The sequence below is a fragment of the Capra hircus genome, chromosome 7 (genome assembly GCF_001704415.2).
Source record: "Capra hircus breed San Clemente chromosome 7, ASM170441v1, whole genome shotgun sequence".
In the NCBI taxonomy this organism is placed as follows: Eukaryota; Metazoa; Chordata; class Mammalia; order Artiodactyla; family Bovidae; genus Capra; species Capra hircus.
Window position 1 is genome coordinate 49,316,714 of NC_030814.1, and position 25,049 is coordinate 49,341,762.

Genomic DNA, 25,049 nt, shown 5'->3' on the forward strand with positions numbered 1-25,049 from the left:
TGCTCCCCTCCACCCTGACCTGCAGCTCAGGGCAGGAGTCTTCTTTTATCTTTACTTCAGGGAGGGCAGGTTCTCCCAGAAGGCTCACTGGAACACCGGGTGCTGAGGGACCAGGTCAGATGGGATTTTGCCACACCTCAGGGCAAATTCCAGAAATGATTCGGCCTCTACCAGGGGCAGCCAGACACAGCAGGCCTCGGGGGCTTTCTTTTCTTATTTGCGTGGCAGGTGCTTAGATCATTGGTAGGGCAGTGTCTGTCATATTTGCATAGCATTTGGGCTCCACTTACATTTCACTCCACAGCAAACAAGCAATGCCAATCCCAACATGTCCCAGACTTCTACATACCTGCTGCTGCGAGGGACAGTGGCAAAGAAGTTAGTGAGGATAACCCTATGACTGCTGGAGACACATGATGTCTGTTTATTATCATTTTATTCTTCAGTTCAGTTACTTAGTTGTGTCCGACTCTTTGAGACCCCATGGACTGCAACACTCCGGGCTTCCCTGTCTATCACCAACTCCTGAAGCTTGCTCAAACTCATGTCCATCAAGTTGGTAATGCTATCCAACCATCTCATCCTCTGTCGTCCCCTTCTCCTCCCGCCTTCAATCCTTCATAACATCAGAGTCTTTTCCAATGAGTCAGTTCTTCACATCAGGTGGCCAAAGTACTGGAACTTCAGCATCAGTCCTTCCAATGAATATTCAGGACTGATCTCCTTTAGAATTGACTGGCTGGATCTCCTTGCAGTCCAGGGGACTCTCAAGAGTCTTCTCCAACACCACAGTTCAAACGCATGACTCCTTTGCCGCTCGGCTTTCTTTATAGTGCGACTCTCACATCCATACATGACTCCTGGAAAAACCATAGCCTTGACGAGATGCACCATTGTCAGCAAAGTAATGTCTCTGCTTTTTAATATGCTGTCTAGGTTTGTCATAGCTTTTCTTCCAAGGAACAAGCATCTTTTAATTGCGTGGCTGCAGTCACCATCTGCAGTGATATCGGAGCCCAAGAAAATAAAGTCTGTCACTGTTTCCATTGTTTCCCCATCTATTTGCCATGAAGTGATGGGCCAGGATGCCATGATCTTAGTTTCTTGAACTTGCATTTTAAACCAGCTTTTTCATTTTATTTTCATTTTAAAAGGGTGCATTTTATTCTTGCACCCTTTTAAAACAGGGTAGGAGGCTCAGAAAAGCCAAGCAACTTGCCCAACGTCACAAAGACTGATAAATGGCAGAATCCTCAGACCTGGCACTCAAGTAGATCTGACTCAAAAGCCCTACCTTGAGCTATCTTCCATGCCAAGGCCCTGCTCCTGCCTTCAGGGGCACTGCAGCTGGGGCAGCCCAATCTCAAGTCTCAACCCCCAGCAGCTTTTCCCAGCAACTGCCACCCACGATGCGATGTCCCTCACTGGACTGGCTCAACAGCCTCGACCTTCTGACAGCTCGCTGTCTGCTGGTTGATGTGGTCTGCCTGCTCACAGCTGTGTGCACAGTGCAGTCCACGAGTGTGTGCTGAGCAACTGAGCCAGCGGATGGCCCTGCTGCGCCCTTGGCCCTTGCTGCATCTCCTACATATATGTACAAAGACTGCAGCCCTTCTTTGCACCCCCACAGCTCCTTGCAAATAACAGATGCTCCATCGCACTGGGTGAAAGAATCTAACATGGAAAATGTGGTAGGAAATCTCTGGATCCAAATCTCAGCTCTGCCACTAACACACTGCCTGACGTGTGGGTCACTAGCTCAGTCCCTCTGGGCTTCCACACTCAGGACAGGTGTTGGGAGCCCCCAGCTTGGGAGGTTCTTGGAGGCCAGACCCTTCACCAGCTCCCAAGGAGCAGCCCTGCAGCTGGGCCTCGTTGCTGCTAGAAGCAGGCCTGGTGCTGGATGTGGGTCATTCTTAACCAAATGCACTTCCGCTGGTTTGTGAGGACAAGGGGAGGGGCGAGAGCTCCATCTCCACATTCTATGCCTACCTAGGGAGCAGCCCAGCACCACAACTTTTTCATTTATATGCTGCTCAAGTTCAACTCTGGTCAGCTGTGTAAGGCAGGTGACTTGAGTCTCCAGCTCCTGGCCACTGAATCAGGAATGGTGGTACCCCTTCCCTCACCTCCTGCTTCATGGTGGCAGAGCTATACAGCATTCTCTAGGCACCAGGCCCATCTGTTCATTCAACCTGCACATTCACTTCAAGAGGCAGGTACAGTAATTTCTCCCTTTTACAAATAAATAAAGAGGCAAACAGGAGTCAACTACTTGCCTGAGGTCATGAGTAAAACATAACTGAACAAACCACAAAACAGAATCTCTAGCTACAGCCATGAGAAGTATTATCTTGCTGGCATCAAAACAGTGAATTAAAAAAGGCCAGGGAAGGCCAGGGAAAAGACCTTCCATAAACCTTAATGAAGATTAATGAGATCTTAATAAGGATATATTATCCAACATAATGCTAAGTGAAAAGTCACAAAGACAATATGATCTGATCTCTTTTTTAAGGAAAACTGTTTATGGGAAGAAAGAAGAAACATTCATGGTGGCCACGCCTGGATACTGAAATTATGGGTGGTCTTTATTTCCTTTTGGAGGACGTACCTATATCTTTAACTTTTTTTCAAAAAATATTTAATTCTTTTGTAATTAAAATTTTAATAAATGTTTGTTTTATACTTCAAAGGGACTTCCCTAGTGGTTGAGGGGCTAGGACTCTGAGCTCCCAATGCAGGGGGCCAGGATTCAATCCCTGGTTGGGGAACTAGATCCCACATGCTGCAACTAAAGATTCTGGGTGTTGTAACTAAGACCCAGTACAGCCAAATAAACATAAATAAACAAAAACTTAAAAAGAAAAAAAGAAAAACAAAGCAGAAGTAACTCTTCTGTGAACCAGAGGAATTGTGAATGTATAAAATTACTGTCCAATTCTTTAATTATATCTGCTTTAAAACTGGAAGTAAAAATGTGGAAAATGTATAAGTTATAAACATTTGTGGTTATTCAAATATTTGTTGAATTAAAATAAAAAGCAAGATATGACCGCACAACAGAGACAGAGGACACCTTGGAGCCTGGAAGCAGGCTCAAGCCCATGGGCAGAACTGGCCTGCAGGCATCTGTGAATCCCCGAGGCGGGGAGCCCCCAGACAGGACCCCTGCTCCCACAAGGTGGCACCTGGCCCAGCACGCGACCACACAGGAGATCCCACCTGGATCCGAACCCCCGAGCCAACTCCCAGTGCTTATCTTTTGAGGTCCGTCTCACAACAGCAACTGCCAGCTTCAGTGATGAGTATAACCATAATAATGACGCATTCAGTGCTCGGGTCCACTCTGTCCTCTTTCCAGAGCACTGAAGACAGTGGGGACAGGCTGTCCTGCTGCGCCTCTAGCTCCCAACAGAGTTGGGATGGATGATGGATGAGGTGAAAGGGAATGGATGAATAAGTGAACGCTGACCTAAGAACAAGGTGGAGGCTGGATTTGTCCCAAAGGCAGGGTTACCTAGCCAGAGGCCACCCCACAGTAGGTCACGAATTGGCTGAGTACACAACCTTACCACCGTTGAGCTCGCATGGCCACTACGTGGTAGACCTGTCCCCACGATCAGCTGGCTTTGCCCACAGACACTACCATGTGTGGGATGGGGGATAAGGGCATAAGGCAGATGGAAGGAGAAAAAGATTCCATCATCTAGGCTGCTGCTAGGAGAGATTAATCACCAGTGGTCCAGTGGCTAAAACTCCACACTCCCAATGCAGCGGGTCCAGGTTCGATCCCTGGTCAGGGAGCGTGATCCCACATGCTGCATCTAATATAGATCCCGCGTGCCACAAAGAGGACTGAGGACCCCGCCCCCCAAGCCACATCTAAGACCCGGCCTAGCCAAATAAATAAATACATATATTTTTCTAGAAAAAGACCAAAAAATGTCCCAAGCTGCCCACCGGGTCTCTTTCTAAACTTCTGGGGCAACAAGACTCCCTCCCAGGGCAGCGGAGTCTATGGGAGTCCAAGGCCTCCACATTCACCTTCGTCAGCTCTGTGATCAGCGCTTCCCTCTGGCTGGGCCTTCCTTTCTCCTCCTGGCCTCGCCTCCTCCTCTAGCCCTGTGGTTTCTCCACTCTGTGACCCTGCCCTGGACCCAGTTATTCCAATTCTAAGAATCTCCTTCTTATTAAGCAACCCAATTAGCCGCGCTGACCTCGACTCTCTGTAGCTCTCCAAGCAGCCGGGCGTTAAATCGCAGATCTAAGTGGAAATTGACTTTGCATCAAGGGTGCCTTAGGATGCTGACACGACTAGATGGAGAGCCAGTGAGGAAGCCTTCATCTCTTAGGACAGCCTGCTGGAGCTCCTTTGAATTAGCAAAGGCCTCCATTCTGCAACTTGGAAAGGCCTTGTGCATTCTATTCATTTCAAAGAAATATTGTAGCCTAAGCAATGGGCTAAAATACAGATGTATTCACTCAACTCTCCCAAGCAGATCCCCTCAGGCAGGGCCTACTCTGATTTATAACTAGCACATCACCTGCTCTGCAAAGATGCTCAAACTCCAGGTCTCTATGCAGCCTCCCCTGAGATCCTGGCTGCACAAGTAGTGGGTGTTTCTTGTGAAGACTGACAGACCCAGCTGCTCCAGGCTTTTGCCCATGCTGCTCCCTAATACCTAGAACAGCTTTTCCCCAAGAGGTTGCTTCCTTTTTTATTTCTCAGGCCTCTACACAAATGGCTTCCCTGATGGCTCAGCAAGTAAAGAATTTACCTGCAATGTAGGAGACACAGGAAATGTGAGTTCCATCCCTGGGTCAGGAAGATCCCCTGGAGGAGGAAATGGCAACCCACTCCAGTATTCTTGCCTGGAGAATCCCATGGACTGAGGAGCCTGGCAGGCTATAGTCCAAAGGGTCACAAACAGTCCGTGTCTTATTTGTTCTTAAAGTTTATTACTAGCTGAAATCATGTTCCTTTTCTGTTTCCCTGTGTCAGTTCCCCACAGTCAGGACCGAGTCTATCACTTTGCCCCCTTGTCCAACCACAGGAAATGGGCATTAAATACAGGTGGAGTGGGATGGAAACTCCCTGCAGCCAAAAGAACAATGAACCAGGCAGGGTGATCCAGGCCCAGGGGTCAGGAAGCCAGATCCTATCTCCATGGAAAGTCAGACAAGGCACTGGATCTTAGAACTGCAGCTGCAGTCAAGAAAGCTCTGGTCCCCTCCACGCACAGGTCATCAGATGAGTCCCGCCCCAACTCCTATCCCCATTTGGGGAAGGGGAAGGCAGGTTGAGTCATATTTTCTGGGATTACGGAAAAAGAACATTTCACAGGAAGTGATCTGCAGAGTCTACAGGAGCAGGAAAAATCCCCAAATCCCCTCAGAGTGTGTGTCCTCGGGGTTCTAGGTCAAGCAGAATCCACATCAGGACTTAACTATGGCCAGACTCTGCAGCCCTTACTATGACCAAGAACAACAATAAACTAGGATGTAGGCTTCCCAAGGCCAGGGACCCTGCTTCCTTTTGCTAGATCCTCAGTCTGGACCAGTGTCAGCACATAATAAACAATTCATTAAGTATTTTTTAAATAACATTTTTTTTTATTTGATGCCTCCTACATGGTTAGCATTTTATATACAAAGTTCACTGCTTCTTCAAATCCATTCTGTATAGCCAGGACTGCTAACACTTCCTCAGAGAGGTGAAGTAAGATGGCCAACCAGCAAGGGGAGGACAGTGCAAGGCCTTGAACCCAAGGTGTCAGACAAACAGTAATAATGATACCACCTACCAAGCCAGACAGGCAAGGCTCTACCTTTGTGGTCTCAGTAATCCTTTCAACAGCCCTCTCTGCTCCTCAGAGAAGGCAATCATGGCCCCAGAGGGTGAAGTCACCTAGCGTAGAGTCTGCAGTTAACACTGGGCAGAACTGGGATTCCAACCTAGATATCTCTCAGCTCTGAGCCACGGGCTCTTGGGGTTCAGCCACAAGGCATTCCACTGAAACAGAGACACTGTAGAAGTTAGAATAATTAACCGTATGAATCACAATGCTCTCAAAGAAACTGCACATAACTATGACTCACTGTAGTAAGACAGCTTGGGACCCTATTCTGGGCCAGACCAGTATCTGACTTGGGGATCTGGCAGGTCTACTCTCTGGGCCTCACTTTTCCCACTATTTGATCGCTATTTACCCAGATGACATGGCTCTCAAGTTTTAAGAATCTAAAATGTTTTTTCAGTCATCTGAAACTAAGTAAATATTCATGCAATTTTATGTTTTTACAGCTTTCTATAGTTTATAAACACTTTTTAGATGGATTATCTAATCTATCCAACAACCCTGCTCTTGAACTAACAGCCTCACTTTACAGAGTGGGAAAAAGTGACTCAGAAAGCTTAAGTGACTAGTCAAGTCACACTGCAGGTAGGTGTCAGGACCAGGATCTAGATTCCAGCTCTAGTCCACTGGGCTTTCCCCTTCACCTGAGGTGCAAGAGAGGAGGGTGCTGCCCAAGAAGGTGCCAGGGTATTACAAGGGAAAGTAGAGGGAAAGCAAGCACATCCATATAAATCAGGAAGAGTCAACAACACAATAGGCAGGTAACTGGGAAGGAAACACAAGTGACTCTTAACCATGAGAGAAAGTCTGCAAATTAAAACTTCAAAGAAACACCAGATTAACAAAGATTAAAAAAAAAGTTAATACCATGCTGTGTTCCTGAACAAGCATTTCCAATTCATTTCTGTGGGAATGCAAAACTGATGTAATCTCATGAAGGGGAATGTAGTAACATTCATCAAAATTTTAAATGCATACACCTAGGACTTCCTCGGCAGTTCAGTGATTAAGACTCTGAACTTCCACTGCAGGGGGCACTGGTTCGACCCCTAGCCGGGAACTAAGATCCCACAGGCTGCAAGGTGCGGCCTTGCAAAATAAATAACAGAGGTAAAAATAATAATAAAAAATGCATACACCCTTTAACTGGGCAAATCCATTTGGCAGTATTTATCCTAACATATCCATTCACAAGTGTAAAATGACGCTCATACAAAAATATTCACTACAGACTAGTAGGAGCGCTAAATTAGGAATAACCAAAATGTCCAATCGAAAACTGGTTAAGCAAACTACAGTCAACATAAAAAGTGAAGTAGACCTTTCTTTATACACTGATAAGAAATTATCTTTTAAGACATAATATTAAGTGGAAAAAAAGCAAGCCACAGGCAATAATCTTAGCTTGCTACCATTTGTGCAAAAAATGGAGGCATAAGTTTGACCGTATATATGCCACACAGTTTTTCTCTGGAAGAACATTTTAGAAATTGGTAGCAGGGTTGCTGTGGGGACAGGAGCATGAGAATGGGAGAGAGGACTTCCCTTTGTAACTTTTACAATTTTTTTCAAGGAGGATCACATATTAAGTTTTCAAAATAAATACAAAAGCAAGTCTATTGTTTCTTTCCCATTGAACGATGCTCTATGTTGAAACCAGTATGAAAATTAACTTGCTAGGTGGCTGGATCTTCCCAGGACCTGCTCCACATGACCCCCACCCAATTTCTTCCCCTTGGGTCAGCTCCAATTGCAGCCTCAATCACAAGGTGGATCAGTGAACACTTTAAATGGTCTGGCTGAGTCAAGAATTCTAAATCGGGAAATCTGGGTTTAAATACCTTCTCTATCAGCACGGGTGCTTAACTTGCTCTGTACATACTAACAAATATATATAAAAAGATTTGATATAATATGTGTGTGGGGGGAAAAAAATGTGCGTGTGGAATAAAAGCCAAATCTCTGGGATGATTAAATTCTGGGAGATAATGGTGATGGGTCATGTGAAACACTTGGAGGTGATCAGATACTGTCCAAACTTGATATGGTCTGAGTTAAAACAATAGCATAACTGTGGTGGGTGCAGGCTGGTGAAGTAATAACACTGCCTTACATCTGTTTATGATACAATGTGCAATTAGCTTTGAAATCCATGATGCGTGCATTCTCAAGGCAATGCAGGGGTTGATTCCATGTTATGAAGAAGGACAGAGGTCACATGGTGGGCAACATTTAAACCAGGACTTCAGTCAAAGTTATCTGTTTCTCAAGGCCATGGGCAGAAATCAGTCCATAAAGGACTGGAAGGCGGAAATGTGCCCAAGGAGGGAAGTTTGGCTGGTGGTAGAACAAGCCAAGAAATAAAAAAGGACTGCCTTTGACTGGTTGTTCCCGGGTGTGAGATTCTTTGTTTCCTTTTGGCCTATTTGTACTCTCTTAAATTTCAATAATAAATTAAGAGTTGATACTTTTACAACAAGAAAATACAATGTACATAAAAATAAAACAGAGTGACATATTCAGTTAAAAGGCATTTAAACACAATCAAGATGCTAAGAGTGGTTGTTTCTTGAGGGTAAGAGATTACAGGATGGGTGTGGCCTCTCACTTCCTCTGGCAAGTTAGCTCCTAACACTGGAATTTTTTTTTTTAATGTTTTTAAATTTTTATTAAAAACATTTTAATATTTTGAATATTAATTTAAAAACATATATATTTGTTGAAAAAAACAACAAAGATTTTTTTAAAAACTTAAGACAATAAGTTATTTCTCCAAAACACTTGGGGATTAATGGTGAATTATGGAAAAAAATGCTGATTCTGGGAAAGGCTGAGGACAAGAAAAGGGGGCGACAGAAGATGAGATGGTTGGATGGCATCACCAACTCAATGGGTTTGAGCAAACTCAGGGAGATAGTGAAGGACAAGAAAGCCTGGTGTGCTGTAGTCCACGGGGTCGCACAGAGGCCCACACAACTTAGTAACTGAACAGCAACAAAATGGACCAAGTAGACAAATGTCTGAGTTACAGTGATATCAGATGTTTGTTTCAAATTCCATTATTGTTAGCTTCCTTTATTACCCAACAAACCTGATTTTTAACTAACTTGCTCTGGAAGGCTCAGAGCAGAGCTTCCCCTGGATGCAGGCGAATGCGGTCTCCCGGGCTAAAGCGGGGCCAGGCTGCCTGCGTGCACCCACTGGGCGCACGTGGACCTGCCCATCAGTCCCTCTGTCACCTAATCTCCCTGCTGCAAGATCTGGCAGCTGGTGTGGGCCAGAGGGAGTTGGGTAGCTCTGGTGTTGAATTGCCTGTTGGCCACATGGTACGGTAAGTGCGGTCGCTCTTTTTCCACTTGCTGTGAGCTTTCTTTAAATAATTGCAGACCTCGTGGCTGAGCCAGCAGGAGCTGCATGTGAAAGACTCCAGGGGCCAGGGCCCACGAGTGGCCTCAGAGAGCACCCACAGCCAAGTCTGCAGTACCCTCGGGGTATCTCAGAGTTCACTAACATCTTCCCTCCCTTCTTAAAAAAATTTTTTTAACTGAAACAGAGAGGAAAGCTGAAAGGCAGTTTTACAGATAAAAGAATGATTCCAGATAGATAACATAGCGCTGTGGGGGAGGGGGGGAGGAAGAAATCAATTTTAGATATAATCTATCAATAGGATTCTGAATAATTTGCTCCTTTAAAAAAATCTGGCCCGAAGTTCCTGATTTTCACCTCATCTTTCCACCCTCATGAGTGTCTTATCCAAGTGTTCCGTGATTCACCGGGGAGATTGGAAATCAGGGACTCTCTTGCCTGGAGTTCCTCCTCCACCTTCTTCTCTTTACAAACCCACACATTTAAGGCACATGATCCCATGACAAACTTCTCCCAACTTGCAGTTCAAAGACAAGTCGGCACCCGTCACCAGCAAAGGAACCACAACCTGGGGAGCTGAGGGCCTGACCCTGGCTTTGCCCCCTGGATGGAAGGAAATCACATGCCCATCTGAGATGTGATGGTCCCCCAGCTCTGTCTGCCTCTGGTATCCAAACTTCTCCCTCTATCTAGCACCCGGCAGTTCTGCCCCAAACAAAACTTACAAAAACAAGAGAGCCTCCATGACAGAAAAAGGATAAGTCACAGCATGGTAGAGATGGGGAAACTCAAGCCCAGAGAGGAGGTGAGACTTGTCCAGGATTACCCAGTGGAAAGGGATGGGCAGGACCCGAATCCAGGCCTGCCTCCAGACCCTAAGAACTATGTTCTCACCACAGCACTCTTAGCTCTCTCATCTCCAGGACAGCTACAGAATCCTCTAAACAAGATTTTTCTCTTCCCTAACTCAAAGAAGAGTTGCTGGAAATTATACTTTTCTGGGAGAGTTGCAACTATTGCAAAATCACACAGTGGATTTTGGAGTTGCTGTTGCAACTCGATAAAGACTGAGGATCATTGCCCCAAGGAGAATTCAAGATAATCTTGGGAATTCAGTCTAGACAAGGCACAGACGTGAATGGCTGAGGGCCCCTTTCCAAAGCCATGCCTTCTTGACCAGGCAGAACTTGGGGGCCACAAATGCCATATTCTTCTCAAATTAAGAGGGTAAGACATTGACCTTATTGGGTAAGACATTTCAATATCCCTGGGTCTCAGGTTCTTCATCTGTAAAATGAAAATGGAAATTGTCATGAGGTTATAAAATACTATGAGAACTCCCCAGTAATATGCTAAAAGGGATAATAGTAGAAGTGAGATGAGTAATAGTAATAATAATTATGGCAATAATTATCACTCTCATCATTAAATTTATTAACGGCTTCTTCTGTAAAGCTACTAGCCTCCTCCCTGTCCATCAAGTAGTCAGTGGCTGTGTGGGGCTGGCCCCATCATGATGGAGATTACTGCCTCATTGGGCAAAAGTACCTCGGTCAGTTCTGCAGGTGAGAAGCTGTGCTCCAGCCTTGTGCCTCCACTCACACCTAGGGCTGCATAGACCACAGGGTGATAGCACTATTCCATCCTGCCTGTAAGGCTGGGGGGAAATCGAGTCAACCCCCACTCCCAAAACCTCCCCACTCCTTCAGAGCAGCCTCCTGCTAGTTCCTATGGGTGGAAATCTTGGTGCTCCTACTTGTGATTCTTCTAGACACTTAGCTCATCCTGCATGTTCTTCCCCCTCACAGGAGTCATCCAGCCAGCTCAAAGCCTCCACCAATGGGGAAGGAGTCCATGTCCCCCTGCAGTCACTCACTGCTCATTCACCAGCCACAGGACATGCTGCGCCTTATGACACGATGGCCTCTCTCTAGGATGCCCTCCCCCACTGGTCAGCTAGCTCTCTCCTCAGTCCTCTTTCTGCTACATGAGCTGCCTGGACACTCCCTCTGTAATGGCCACCCTCCACAGCCATCTGTGGATCTGTTCTTCCCAGGATGGGAAGCAGGGCTTGTTCAAACCTGCAATTGTAGCTTCCTACACAGAGGAAGTGAATGCCACACAGATAGAGAAAGGAAAAGGTACCAACTGATAATCAATAGTTCTGTAACTCATGGGGTCTATCGGTTTTTGCCATCCATCTGTCATCAAACCAACCAGTCACTGATTGCCACTGTTACGGAGAAGAACCACCTCCACATACCACACTAAATTCTTCAGACACTATATTGTTGCAACCACTCATCGATATACTTACCATCATCCCATTTCACAGCTGAGGAAACTGAGGCCCGAGCAGATTAAGTAACATGCCCTAAGCCACTCAGCTGCTAAATGACAGATTCTGGACTCAGACCCCGATTTAGAGCTCCAGTCTTAACCACTGTTCTACTCTGCCTTCCACTGCCCCTCACAATCCAGACCCCAGGCTGAGTCCATTACTGGAACCAACTTACACCTCTCCTCCTCTGGTTGTCCCACAACTGGATCCTTGAAAATTTACTGTAAGGTCACCTGAGCAAATAAGAGATGTGGGTTTGATCCCCAAGTCAGGAAGATCCCCTGGAAGAGGACATGGCAACCCACTCCAGTATTCTTGCCTGGATTATCCCTTGGACAGAGGAGCCTGGCAGGCTACAGTCCATGGGGCTGCAAAGAGCTGGACATGACTGACGTGACTTAGCATGCATGAACTTGAGCAAAAGAGGACTTCTCATTCTGGTGTAGATTCTACATTCCCCTCCTTCCTCTCATGCTTTTGACCTAATTCTCTAGCCCAGGGGTCCCCAACCTCCAAGATCTAATGCCTGATGATCTGAGGTGGAACCAATGTAATAATAACAGAAATAAAGTACATAGTAAACGTAATGTGCTTGAATCATCCTGATACCATTATCCCCCTTCCCACTGGTCCATGGAAAAACTGTCTTTCATGAAACCAGTCCCTGGTGCCAAAAAGTTTGGGGACCACTGCTCTTGCCCACTCTGCTCTCCCCACACTCCAATCCTCTAAACTGGGCCCATTTTGTCTCTAGGGAAACAAGCTTCTAGGAAAGTGGCGCTAGGGCTAAAGAACCCATCTACCAGTGCAGGAGATCTAAGTGAGGCAGGTTCCATTCCTTGGTTGGGAAGATCCCCTGGAGGAGGGCATGGCAACCCACTCTGGTATTCTTGCCTGGAGAATCTCATGCACAGAGGAGCCTGGCGGGCTACAGTCTATAGGGCCACAGAGTCAGACACCACTAAAGCAACTTAGCACACATGCACAAGTCACCATCATTGTCCTCTAGGCTCACCTGCTGCACTGACTGGTCTGAGACCACCTCCAGAGGTGGGAGACAGCCACCTTCCTACAGGGGCTGGTCTACAAAGTACATGCCAGGCAGCCACTCCCTTGGCCACCAGGACGAAGGGCAAGTGCTGGAGGCCTGGGTGTTGCTGGACAGGTGCCCGTGGTGACACCCACAAGAGAGGGCGGTGCTGTTGCCCAACCCAAGGAAGAAAGTGGCATGAGGTCACCGGAGCACTGGGGCATGACTTGTCGGGGGCAGGGTGCTATTGGAACCCCAGGTGCCTGTGTGTGTCTTGGGCAGCAGAGGAGCTAGACCCCCAGCCCACACTCACCCTCTGAGCCCCAGGCCCCTCATCTGAAGTTTGGGGCTGTATGTCCTGGGGTTGTTGGGAGAGTTAAGTGAACTCAGCACTATAGCCAGTACAGATTAAAGGCTCAAAACAATTCATTCATTCAGGAAACATTCAGTGAACAACAACCATGGATCAGGCCCGAGGCTAGCTTCTGGGCGTGCAGTGGGAACCAGATGGGCAATATCCAGTCCTGATGGGGCAACAGGCACTCAATGGGGTGAAAAGTAATAAACAAGAAAGTACCTGGGATGGTTAAAGACCTTAAAGAAGAGAGAGCATGGCACTGCAACAGAAAGTGGACAGAACAGGAAGACCAGGGAAGGCTTCTCTGAGGAGGTGATGTCTCAGCAGATCTACAGGAGGCGAGGGAGCCTGGAAAGAGTGTTCCTGACAGAGGCACAGCATGTGCAAAGGCCTCACCACATAGCTGGAAGATTACTCCTATTATCACTGGAGCCAAACCCTGTCTTCTCCATAGAAGCAGCACATAGAGCTGGGAGGACAACTAACGGCATCAGGAGAACTGGCTTCCAGCTCTACACCATCAGAGGGCCTGGTAGGACAACCTGCACCAGCCTGTAGATGGGTCTTTAAGGGTCTGTAAGCAGCCTAGCTTCCCTCGAGCTCCCTGCTTTCTCATTCTTCCAACCCACGCCCTTTGCAGTCATCATGATCCCCACCTCCTGAGTTGCCCCAGAAATGTGTGTGTGTGTGTGTGGCCGAGGCTCTAGTGGGACAGACAGAGAGATAAAGACAAATATCTGATTCACTGCAGGATCATATCAGATCACCTTCTGTGGCTCCACCTGCCCCTCTGTAAAATGGGAAAGCTGCTCAGGTGGTGCTAGCAGTGAAAGAACCTGTTTGCCAGTGCAGGAGACACAAGAGACGTGGGTTCGATCCCTGAGTCGGGAATATCCCTGGAGGAGAATGGCAACCCACTCCAGTGTTCTTGCCTGGAGAATCCCCAAGGACAGAGGAGCCTAGTGGACTACAGTTCACAAGGTCGAAGAGAGTAGGACACAACTGAAGTGAATTAGCATGCACATAGACTCTCCTCTTGCTATAACCTGAGATTAACGTGAAGGTCAAGCAGAAATGCCAGATAAGGGAGCCACCCTGCTTTACACAGGCATCATAAAGGGGCCTTCTATCTGCTTCTGGGTCATCTGTATCCTGTGCTCTGGACTAATGCTAGAAGGACAGAGAAGGGAGGAGACAAGAAAGTTCATTCCAGACACTCTACAAATAGTATCTGCTTGTTTAGGACCAAAGAAGGGTGTCTATGACAGGGAGCTTTCGAAAAACACAGACACTTAAGGGGTTGCTCTCAAAGATCCTCATTCAATAAGTCTGGGATGGCCTCAGACGTATAATTATTATTTTTTTTTAAACTACACTGATGATTCTGATATGCAGTCACGGCTGAGAACTACTGATTAGTTCTACCAACTCTGGCAGGTAGGAGCTATTATTATTCCCATTTGGGAGCTGGCAAACAGGAGCAGAGTGGCTAACTCCTTGGGTCATACAGCTAATAGCCATAAAGCTAAGATTTAAAACAGACGGTCAGCTTTCTTTCATCACGAGGCTACAGTTTCTTGAAGCCAGTCAGTATGTGACACGGGCCCTTTCTATTATTCCCTGCAGCCTTGGAAATCCAAAAGACAACCTCTCACGTGACAAGACTGCATCAGCTTTCAAAGAAACTTTTACAGCTAGACCAACTCATTCTTCAGCAGCCATTATTAAGAAATAATGTGTGCTCACAATAAGCTTCATTTATAGACAACTTTGGAATTTTTCCTCCTCTTGATAGACCTCCCGTTTTAGATAGTGACACCAAAATACATTTCACTTTCTTGCTTTCTTGAACAGAGACCACTGATCAGAATATACCTTTCCTTGGGGATGATACACTGTCTCTATGAGGCATTAGCTTTGTACTTTTGCACAGTAATGTTTTCAGAATAAGGGGGCTGCTTGCTCAGGCCCCAGTGGCTTTCAGTGTTGAATCCACGTGTTTCTGCCACGCACGCTGCACCCCACGCTTGTGTGGACACACTAACAGAACTGACTTGCTGCTTCTAATGTCCTGAGGCTTGGACAGGACTGCCAAGCCTGTAAGAACTGTGTGTAAACAAGGAGTGAATTGGCCCTAGGCGGGAAGGGTGAGGGGTGATCTTCTATGGAAGAGACTGAGTCTCCAGGCGATTCTGAGCAAGGAATGATGGATCTGGCTTGGAGCTAATCCTCTTGGGCTAGAGAGTACAGTCCTGGGTTCCTGAATGATCCCTTTACCTCTCTGAATTCCCTCTCTACGTTCTTCCTCCAGAGTGGAGGCCAGACCCATTGGAATAAGCAGCTGGGCAATGGACACGAGGCCTGGTGTAAGGTGTTGCTTTTGGTCTCCCTGGAAGACATAGCGACATTTGACCAAATCCCTCCCTGTAGATTCTGGAAGCTCTGAGCCCCTCCCGAGTCGGGCCAGAGCAACAGACTGGATTCCTAACCCCGTGTTTTAACATTCCACAAAGACCTGCCCGCTAGAGGTGTGTTCTGATAGGGGGTTCTGGAGGCTCCAAAAGATGTTTGTCCTTTGATTCCTTTGTGTGCAAGGCTTATCTTGGAGACAAGGGCAGTGGGTTCCTTGTGGAAACTAGCACAATCCTCCTAAACTCTCCTCACCCACACATCCTAGCTCCACACACAGAGAAGGGGCTTCTGTGGCCAGGCAAAAGGCTGGTGACATTCCTGAAAGATCAAATGGCATTTGTTCATTCATTTAGTAATTCAACAAATATTTATTGGGGGCCTACAGTATACCAGCCGCTGTCAAGGCATTGGGAGATCTGATGTTGAACCAGCTTGACAAGATCCCTTTCCTTAGGGAGCTCTGGTCCTGACTGGTCAGAGAAGAGAGAACATAAAGAATAAACACATAAAAGTTATCACAGGCTGGGACCAGAGTTCTGCATTTAACAAGGCTCCAGGGAAGGTCCAGAATAAATAGAGGTCTCCTCCCCATACAAATCTTCCCCCAAAGCAAACTCTCCTCTGCGCCCCACCGTACCCGCATCTCTGCTATAGGGATGCCACTCTGAGGCCCCTGCACTCTGTCTCCTCCACATCCACTCACTTCCAGTGAGCACCCCCCAGCTGAGGCCAAGTTTAGATGCCCCCATCCCGCTGTCCATCACCCCCATTCCAGTCCTTGCTATATGCTCAGCCAGACTGGTCACACTGCAGTGGGCAAGACCATGAGCTCTGAAGCCAGGCAAACCTAGGCTCAAATCCCAGCCTTTCCACTGTCTGTCTAGGTGACAGGGGCAAGTCACTGAACATCTGGTAGCTTTAGTTTTCTGGTTTGTCATAGCACCGACCTCTCCAAGTAGCTGAGAATCCTTTACCTGACAATGTACCTGAAGGTCCTATCTTAGTACCTGGCACATATTAAGTGATCATGAAATGTTAGCTACTTTCTATGCTTACTGTTATTAATAACAATACTAACAAAATCCTTTGCTGATGCCTCACCAGGACATTCAAAACCATAGCCAATTTCCCCATGTGCTTTGTTTTGGAGGGGCTAAAGGGCAGATATAAACTAATCAGGGTGACAATACAAAATGAAGATAGGAGATGCAAATTCTGTCATAGACTATAGGATCACAGAGCAAAGGGGGAGCAATTCTCAGAGGGGGATTTAGGGGAGGCAGCCCTTGAGGCCTTGAAGGATGCTGCTGGAGTTGGGGAGGGGCAACAGATACCTCATGGTAGGGGTCCTAGGGGTTGCCAGGCGTAGGGAAGGAACAGCAAAACAATATTGGCACCATAAACTGGAAGTCAGCCTCAGTTTACCCAGTTGCAAAGTTGGGTAAACCCCACTTCATGGGGTTCCTCTGAAATTAAATGCTCTTCTTGAAAGGGTTAGCAGTTTTCAACTGTTCTCATCGTCATCACTGTTCAAGGATATGGTTGAAGAGGAGGGCAGTCTAGGAACACCAGGATTCATGTTAAAAATAATATATTGTTCTGCTCTGTGGCAATGGGTACAGTGCTGCATGGTTAACAGTAGTGGAATAATAGATGGACAGATAGATGGATAAATGGATAAGCATTTGAGGTCTTGGATGCTGTACTAAGGAGCTTGCTTCTGCAGGTCACTGAGGATGAGCCTGCAGATGTTTTGAGTAGGGGTTCCTGGGGTCTGGGGTCACTAGCAGCATGGAGGCTGGGTCATCCTCAGTGCCAAAGAACCAGGGCAGGGCCCTCCCCAATGTCCTGGGTACCACACTTCTCTGAGAAGAGCCTGAGACCAGAAATAAGGTTCAAGCAGCCACGTTGCCAAGGCTGTTTGCCATGGCAACATCAGGGAGCCACTCGTGGGCCGGCTGCTGCAACTGCTCAGGGCCTGGTTTCTAACGTCTCCTCACTCTCCCTCTGCTAAATGACTCTGTTCTGCCAGGCAAGCACAAGGAAAGAACACGGCAGCAGAGCTGCCGGGGAGCATCCATCTCAGCCAAGCAGGGCTCGCCCGGCTGAGTTCCCAGACAGTGGGGCCCAGACAGTTGAGTCCCTGCTATGCAGAGCCAGCTCTGGCCAAGCAGACAGCAGCCAGGCTGGGTGATATGAAGGCATTCCCTAGTCTGCTCCCTGTCTGCTTCTTCACCTCAAGGTAAGGGCATTGAGGAAGATGGTCTCTAAGGCACTCCCAACTCCCTTAAAGCTCAAGTCTACCTTGGTGTATTTACATAATTACCACTGTCATCTTCACAGTGGCTTACTATATGTCAGGTGGGTGCTTACTATATGTCAGGCAATGTGGCAGGCACATTTCTCTCCTGCAGTTATCTTAAGAACATACTATAATTATCCCCAGTTTTGCATGAGGTAACTGGAGTCAGAGAGGTTAAGACCCTTGGTGAAGGTCACACAGCTAGTAAATGGTAGAATACAAATTTAAACCCTTGGCAGTTAAACTCTAAAGCCCAGAGCTCTTAATCACGGATATTTCTTCTCCTCTCTTTAAGTAGCATCTAACTGGATTTGCTTTTCGAAAAGTCAGCATGGGAACACTTGGCTAAGGCTGGAGGGGATTCCTCTCTAGTCCCCCCAGAAAGACAGGGTGAAGGAAATCATAATACTAGGAACCTCAGGGCTAAGACAGGATCAAGGACCAAGAGTTCAGTGCGAAGATAAATAGCAAGGTCTGAATTATATTTGTCTGTTTTTTAACAATGGCTCCTATATACTAAGCATTTCTAAACACTTTACAGGCATCATCTCAAACAGCCTTTTGTACAACCCCTTGAAAAAGTAAAAGTGTTAGTTGCTCAGTCCTGTCCGTCTCTTTGTAACCCCATGGACTAGCCCGTCAGGCTCCTTTGTCCATGGGATTCTCCAAGCAAAGAATACTGAAGTGGGTAGCCATTTCCTTCTTTAGGCGATCTTCCCGACACAGCGACCAAACCCGGGTCTCCTGCATTGCAGGCGGATTCTTTACCATCTGAGCCACCAGGGAAGCCTGAGTGCAAATGTTAGTCACTCAGTCATGTGTGCGACCCCATGGACTGCAGCCCGTCAGGCTCCTCTGTCCAAGGAATTCTTCAGGCAAGAATACTGGAGTGGGTTGCCATTCCCTTCCCCAGAAAACCCCTTAAGTATGTGCTACTATCAGTCCTATTTCCTAGATAAAAGTGCTAAGACATACACACACAAAAAAACTCTTGTGCCAAAGGCCACAGGGCTCGCCCCAAGCAGGGTACAATCCTAGGATTCAAAGCCCTCTCAGCCACTGAAACAAATAATTAGAGCAAACCTTTGTTTTCTTCCCTAAAAGAGCAGTAATTACAGGCCTTTGGGGATAATTGATGAAAGACTTTGCCCTTGACTTGTAAAAGTCTCTCTGGTCCCCTACTCTAGACCTGGGGCCCAGGTGGCAACTCAGGCTCTGCCTTAAAGGAAGGGCAGGGCAGGAGCCCTGGAGTCTTGCTGCCAGGAGCCTAGCTAGCTATGTGCCTTCGGGCCAGCTTCCTCCTCTCAGCTCTGTCTCCCAACCCTGTCTCCCTCAGGGGATGGTCCTGAGCGCCTAATGAGAAAACCCAAAGTCAACTGCATGTTAAAAAGCAGAAACATTACTCTGCCAACAAAGATCTGTAGAGCCAAAGCTATGGTGTTTCCCATAGTCACGTATGGATGTGAGAGTTGGACCATAAAGAGGGCTGAGTGCTGAAGAATTGATGCTTTTGAACTGCAGTGTTGGAGGAGACTCTTGAGAATCCCCTGGACTACAAGGAGATCAAACCAGTCAACCCTAAAGGAAATCAATCCTTAATATTCATTGGAAGGACTGATGCTGGAGTTCCGATACTTTGGCCACCTGATGCTAAGAGCCGACTCATTGGAAAAGACCCTGATGCTGGGAAAGATTGAACACAAGAGAAGGGGATGACAGAGGATGAGATGGTTGGATGGCATCACTGACTCAGCAGACATGATTTGAGCAAGCTCTGGGAGTTGGTGACAGACAGGGAAGCCTGGCGTGCTGCAGTCCATGGGGGTCGCAGAGTCAGACACGATTGAGCGACTGAAAAACAAAGGTCAACTGCAAGAGGAATGGGTGAACTCACTGGGGTTTAGGCACAGTGAAGGCTGGAAGAACTTGCAGCCTGTTCCAGGAGTTGGTGATATGCACCCCAGGACTCTACAGCCACCACAAAGCCTGGCCACCTCGGGCAGCAGAGTCTCTCCTCGAACCATCACCCTGTCCCTCCCCCAGGGCCAAGACCCACCCTCCCCTCAAGTTCTGATACCAGAAAAGAACTAGTCAGGGAGTAGGAGACCTGGGCATCGTCCAACAAGTTGGCTTCTCCTTCTCTGCCCAGGGCCCCTTCTCCTGGGATGGTAGGGGTCAATTTGATGTGCTCCAAGGTCCCTCCCAGGCCGAGGAGAGTGAGCTGCTCAAGAAAGTAAAGCCGTTTAGTCATATCCAACTCTTCTGCAACCCCATGGACTGTAGCCTACCATGCTCCTCTGTCCGTGGGATTTTCCAAGCAATAGTACTGGAGTGGATTGCCATTTCCTTCTCCAGGGGATCTTCCCAACCCAGGGATCGATCCCGGGTCTCCCGCATTGTAGACAGATGCTTTACCGTCTGAGCCACCAGCAGCTGCTCAAGAACCCATGTTCAAATCCCAGGTTAGACACTCACTAGCTCCAAGACCCTGCATGACTGCTTTAACCTCTCTGTGCTTCAAGTTCATCACTTACAAAATGGGGAAAACAGAAGCAACCTCACACTGGAAGAAACCATTGCAACAGTATTCAAAAGTCTCTTCACAGATGCACACTGAACAGCCACAGATGACATGTGGTCTGTGAGTGGACGAACAAGAGTGGCCGCTTGTCAAAAATGGCCAAAGCCAGGTGACAGTGGCATGGATATTCTCGATTCCCTTCCTGTCACTGGCTTTGGCTGTGTATGGTCGCTATTTTCCATCATAAAATGTTTAAAATACAAAGTTCTTTGCAGAGAACCTAACACCTAGTCATATAAAACATTGTTCTGCTCAAAACTTTGCCTACCTAATGGGTAAACACAAAACCAGACCAGGAGAAAAATATTTTTTCTTGCCCTTTCTAAGCTGTCATTTTATTTATAGGGATAAAAGCACACAGGCACAGCTTTCTCGGGCTGTCCAGTGGTTCAGACTTAGCACTTCCATTGCAGGGGACATGAGTTTGATCCCTGGTCAGGGAATTGAGATCCTGCATGCTGCATGGAAAATAAAACGACGCACTAGCAGATAGTAAGCGGCACCCTCCATGTCAGCAGAACAGTGTGCTTCACAGGCTTTCCAGAGTGGTCAAGTGTGAGCAGGCGCTTGAAACACAGGTAGCCTATGAATATATTAAAATGCTGGGGATGAATGTCTGGAGAGGAACTTTCGGGTCATTCCAAAAGATTTTTTAATCTGCCTCGTCTGATGAACCCGTGCTCTGAAAGGGTTCATAGTCTAGCTCATTTATTCACCCAGAGAGGATTCTGAATGGCTACTGTATTCCAGGCATTTGTCTATTCATTGTGGGAAAAAAATGTTTAACAAAGTGAAGAAAAATCCTTGCCCTCATGGAGCTTAACAATCTGGAGTGATTTCCTAAACACTTAATGAGACATATGTTACAAGAGATGCATCTATCATCAAGTGCTTCTATGCCATGCATTCTGTTAGGTGCTTTAAATCCATATGTCCTTTGATTTTCATTGACTCCATAGTGAAACAACTTTATCAGGGAGGTACTATTATCATTATCTGTACACCTGAGGAAACGGAAATTCGGAGAAGTCACGTGACATACTAAAGGTCTCACTGCTGGTAAATCACAGAACCAGGACTCAAACCCAGGCAGCCTGACTTCAGAATGCTCTCTGCTACACATGGGATGGAGCAGTGGTACCTGGATGTGAGAGGTCACTAAAATGATAGCATGGGAGCTGAGTTTTGTGCAGGATGAATAATGCAAATAGTAGAAATTCCAACAGAAGACAGAAAATAGCTGCATGAGCCAATACCTCCTGGAAGATTCATGACATAGCCTGGGGCAGGCCAGGATCCCAAAGAGAAAGCAGACAGCTTAGGATAAAGTCAGGGGCCTAACTCTTCAGCCTCAAGTACCTGAAGGCCCTTGCGCATGAAGTTAAACTTTAGGTTTGCATTTAAGAGTACTTGGTGGCTCAGACAGTGAAGAATTACCTGCAATGCAGACCTGGGTTCAGTCCCTGAGTTGGGAAGATCCCTTGGAGGAGGGCATGGCAACCCACTCCAGTATTCTTGCCTGAAGAATCCCCACAGACAGAGGAGCCTGGCGGGCTACAGTCCGTGGGGTCGCAAAGAGTCGGAGACGACTGAGCAACTAAGCACAGCAAGCAGCCATGCATGATGTGTGAGCAACGGGGTGGCATTAGACATGTGCTCTAGGAGGACTGGTCTGCCGCCGGGGCTGAGGACAAAGTCTGGTGTGATAGTAAATACAGGAACCCAGTTGTGAATGGACAAGGACCCAGACTGGAAGTCAGGGAGAGTAACAGGAAGGTCAATCCAGTTCAATTGATTCCTCATCAGCTGAGCGTCCACAGGATGTAACTGAGGCATTCAACTATGTTGGAGAGGGAGAGACAGTAAACAACCCTGCTCATTCTCTTCTAAATGACTTTATTTGGGTTCCCTCCATCCTTATCACAAGAATTGTGCTTCCCTTTCTTACAGAGAAAAGTTTGCATGGGCAGGAGTTAATTCTATCCTTCTATCCTTGATCTTGCCCTTCTAAAGTGTTTCAGAGACAGAAGGATTCCAAGTTTTGTGCACAACAGATGCTCATTTTACGTACATTCTATTATTTTCCAATCCTGAGAGTTAGGGCCTAGTACCCCCATTTCATAGACTGAGGAACAGAGACCTAGAGAAGTAGTTCTGCCTTCTCTCTTGACAATTTGCCTTCATTTGCTCAAGATGCTGGAAGATGATGAAGAGAAAGAAAGTAGTCCCTGTCTTCATGGAACTTGGAATCAAGAGGTCTGGGGACCTTGCCCACTGATCCTGCCATTTCCACTTATTCCAAGGTAATGCAAGTAGATCATCTTCAGCAAGTCAATGAGTTTTCTGAAACTGTAAATGCCTCAGCTGTAAAATGGGAATAATGACATAATTGTCAGGAGAAATATCAATAACCTCAGATATGCAGATGACACCACCCTTATGGCAGAAAGTAAAGAGGAACTAAAAAGCCTCTTGATGAAAGTGAAAGAGGAGAGTGAAAAAGTTGGCTTCAAGCTCAACATTCAGAAAATGAAGATCATGGCATCTGGTCCCATCACTTCATGGGAAATAGATGGGGAAACAGTGGAAATAGTGTCAGACTTTATTTTGGGGGGGCTCCAAAATCACTGCAGATGGTGACTGCAGCCATGAATTTAAAAGACGCTTACTCCTTGGAAGAAAAGTTATGACCAACCTAGATAGCATATTCAAAAGCAAAGACATTACTTTGCCAACTAAGCTCCGTCTAGTCAAGGCTATGGTTTTCCCAGTGGTCATGTATGGATGTGAGAGTTGGACTGTGAAGAAGGCTGAGGGCCGAAGAATTGATGCTTTTGAACTGTGGTGTTGGAGAAGACTCTTGAGAGTCCCTTGGACTGCAAGGAGATCCAACCAGTCCATTCTGAAGGAGATCAGCCCTGGGATTTCTTTGGAAGGAATGATACTAAAGCTGAAACTCCAGTACTCTGGCCCCCTCATGTGAAGAGTTGACTCATTGGAAAAGACTCTGATGCTGGGAGGGATTTGGGGGCAGGAGGAGAAGGGGACGACAGAGGATGAGATGGCTGGATGGCATCACTGACTCGATGGCCGTGAGTCTGAGTGAACTCCAGGAGTTGGTGATGGACAGGGAGGCCTGGCGTGCTGTGTTCATGGGGTCACAAAGAGTCGGACACAACTGAGCAACTGAACTGAACTGATACTTTGTAGAATCTTTATGAGAATGAAATGTAATAATGCAAACAGAAGGCTCAGCAGAGCACACAGCACATAGAGGATGCTCAATAAATGGTATTGATGATGATGATAATGCAGGAGGAGATAGCTGTTAATACTGCAATGCTCATGTTAGGGACTCGCTTCCCAGCATAAGCCCCCATTTGCAAGGCTTCTTCTGACTCAAACCAGTATTCCTTCTATTGTTCCAGAGAGAGAAGGAAAAGGGTGACTCACATCCTGGCAATGATGAAGCTTCTGGCTAGCCTGCAGCAGCTGGGGAGAGGAAGGCCCTAGGGTGAAGGGGAAACATAAACCCCTAGGGCCCAGTTGCTGGGCCATTGCCTTTCCTGGGTTCCATAAGCATCCTGATCATTAGCACCAGCCAGGAAGCCCCAGTGAAAGTGAACCCTGGGTCCCTGGTAAACAGGGCCAGCAATGTGTCCCCTTCTGTGCTCAGGTGAAAAAGTTTTTTAAGTCTCCTGGGTCTCACACAGATGAAGAGTGGGTAAAGGCACCCAGCAAAGGTTACACTTCAACCTGCCCCATAGATGGCCAGAACTTTGACTTGGAAAAGAAGTTAGCCCTGGTTTCAGGGGCTGTGGAGGCAACAGCATTCCAGACCAAGCAAGTCAACAGTAGTCAAGCCATTTTTTCCAGTTCTCCGTGTGGCAGGTACTCCTTCGGGTGTTCAGATCCAGTTTTAGAACAACGAGGAAACAGCATACCAACTGAAAAACGGGCCAATTTCACTAACACGACATTTCATAGAACAGACCATAAATGGCCCATAATCATTTGGGGAAAAGTTTCAGCAGCACAAGTCATCAAAGAAATGCACATTAAACCAATAAGGTGACAAAATTTATTGATGAATAGACTGGTAAAAATGAAAAACAATTAAAATGCCAAGAGTTTTCTGAGTATGGGGAACTGGGCATTCCCATACAATGCTAGTGTGCAAATTAGCACAGTCTTTCTAGAAGGCAATCCAGAAATGTGTTTACCAGATGCCTGCATAGTTCCTTTGACAGAGTAATTCATTTCTAGGAATTTAAATGAAGAAAAGAAGACATACGCAGAGATATTCATTTCAGCATGGCTTACAAGAGCAATATATATATATATATATATATATATATATATATATATAAACTACTTACATGACTAACAACAAAGGATTGATTAAATACCTTTTGGTTCAACCCTCAATATTACATAACCATTAAGATATTAAGATACTAGGTAGAATACTTGCTGATGCGGAAAGTATATTGTTTGGAGGACAAAAAAACCATGTTGGAACGGTGTGATTCCAAGTTACAATTACTATACAAAGAATGATTCCATTTTTGTACAAAAATATAATCCATAGGAATCAATAGGAAAGAATAAGTCAGAAAACACATATAAAAATTAATGGTGGTTATGTTTGGGTAAGATTTCATATTTTCTTTTTTCTTTTTCTTTATGCTTGCCAGTATTTCCTAACAATTCTATTATTAAATATTTTTAAATGATAAGGGGTTGGACTTGATGATTTATAAAGATCCTGCCATCTCTGACAGTTTGCACATCTATG

General features: G+C 46.5%; 1 protein-coding gene across 3 annotated transcripts in view; it reads right to left on the reverse strand.

Moving 5' to 3' along the window:
• The window catches only part of PPARGC1B (PPARG coactivator 1 beta), a 121,181-nt gene that overhangs the window by 92,651 nt on the left and 3,481 nt on the right, over window positions 1-25,049 (reverse strand). The window lies entirely within an intron of this gene.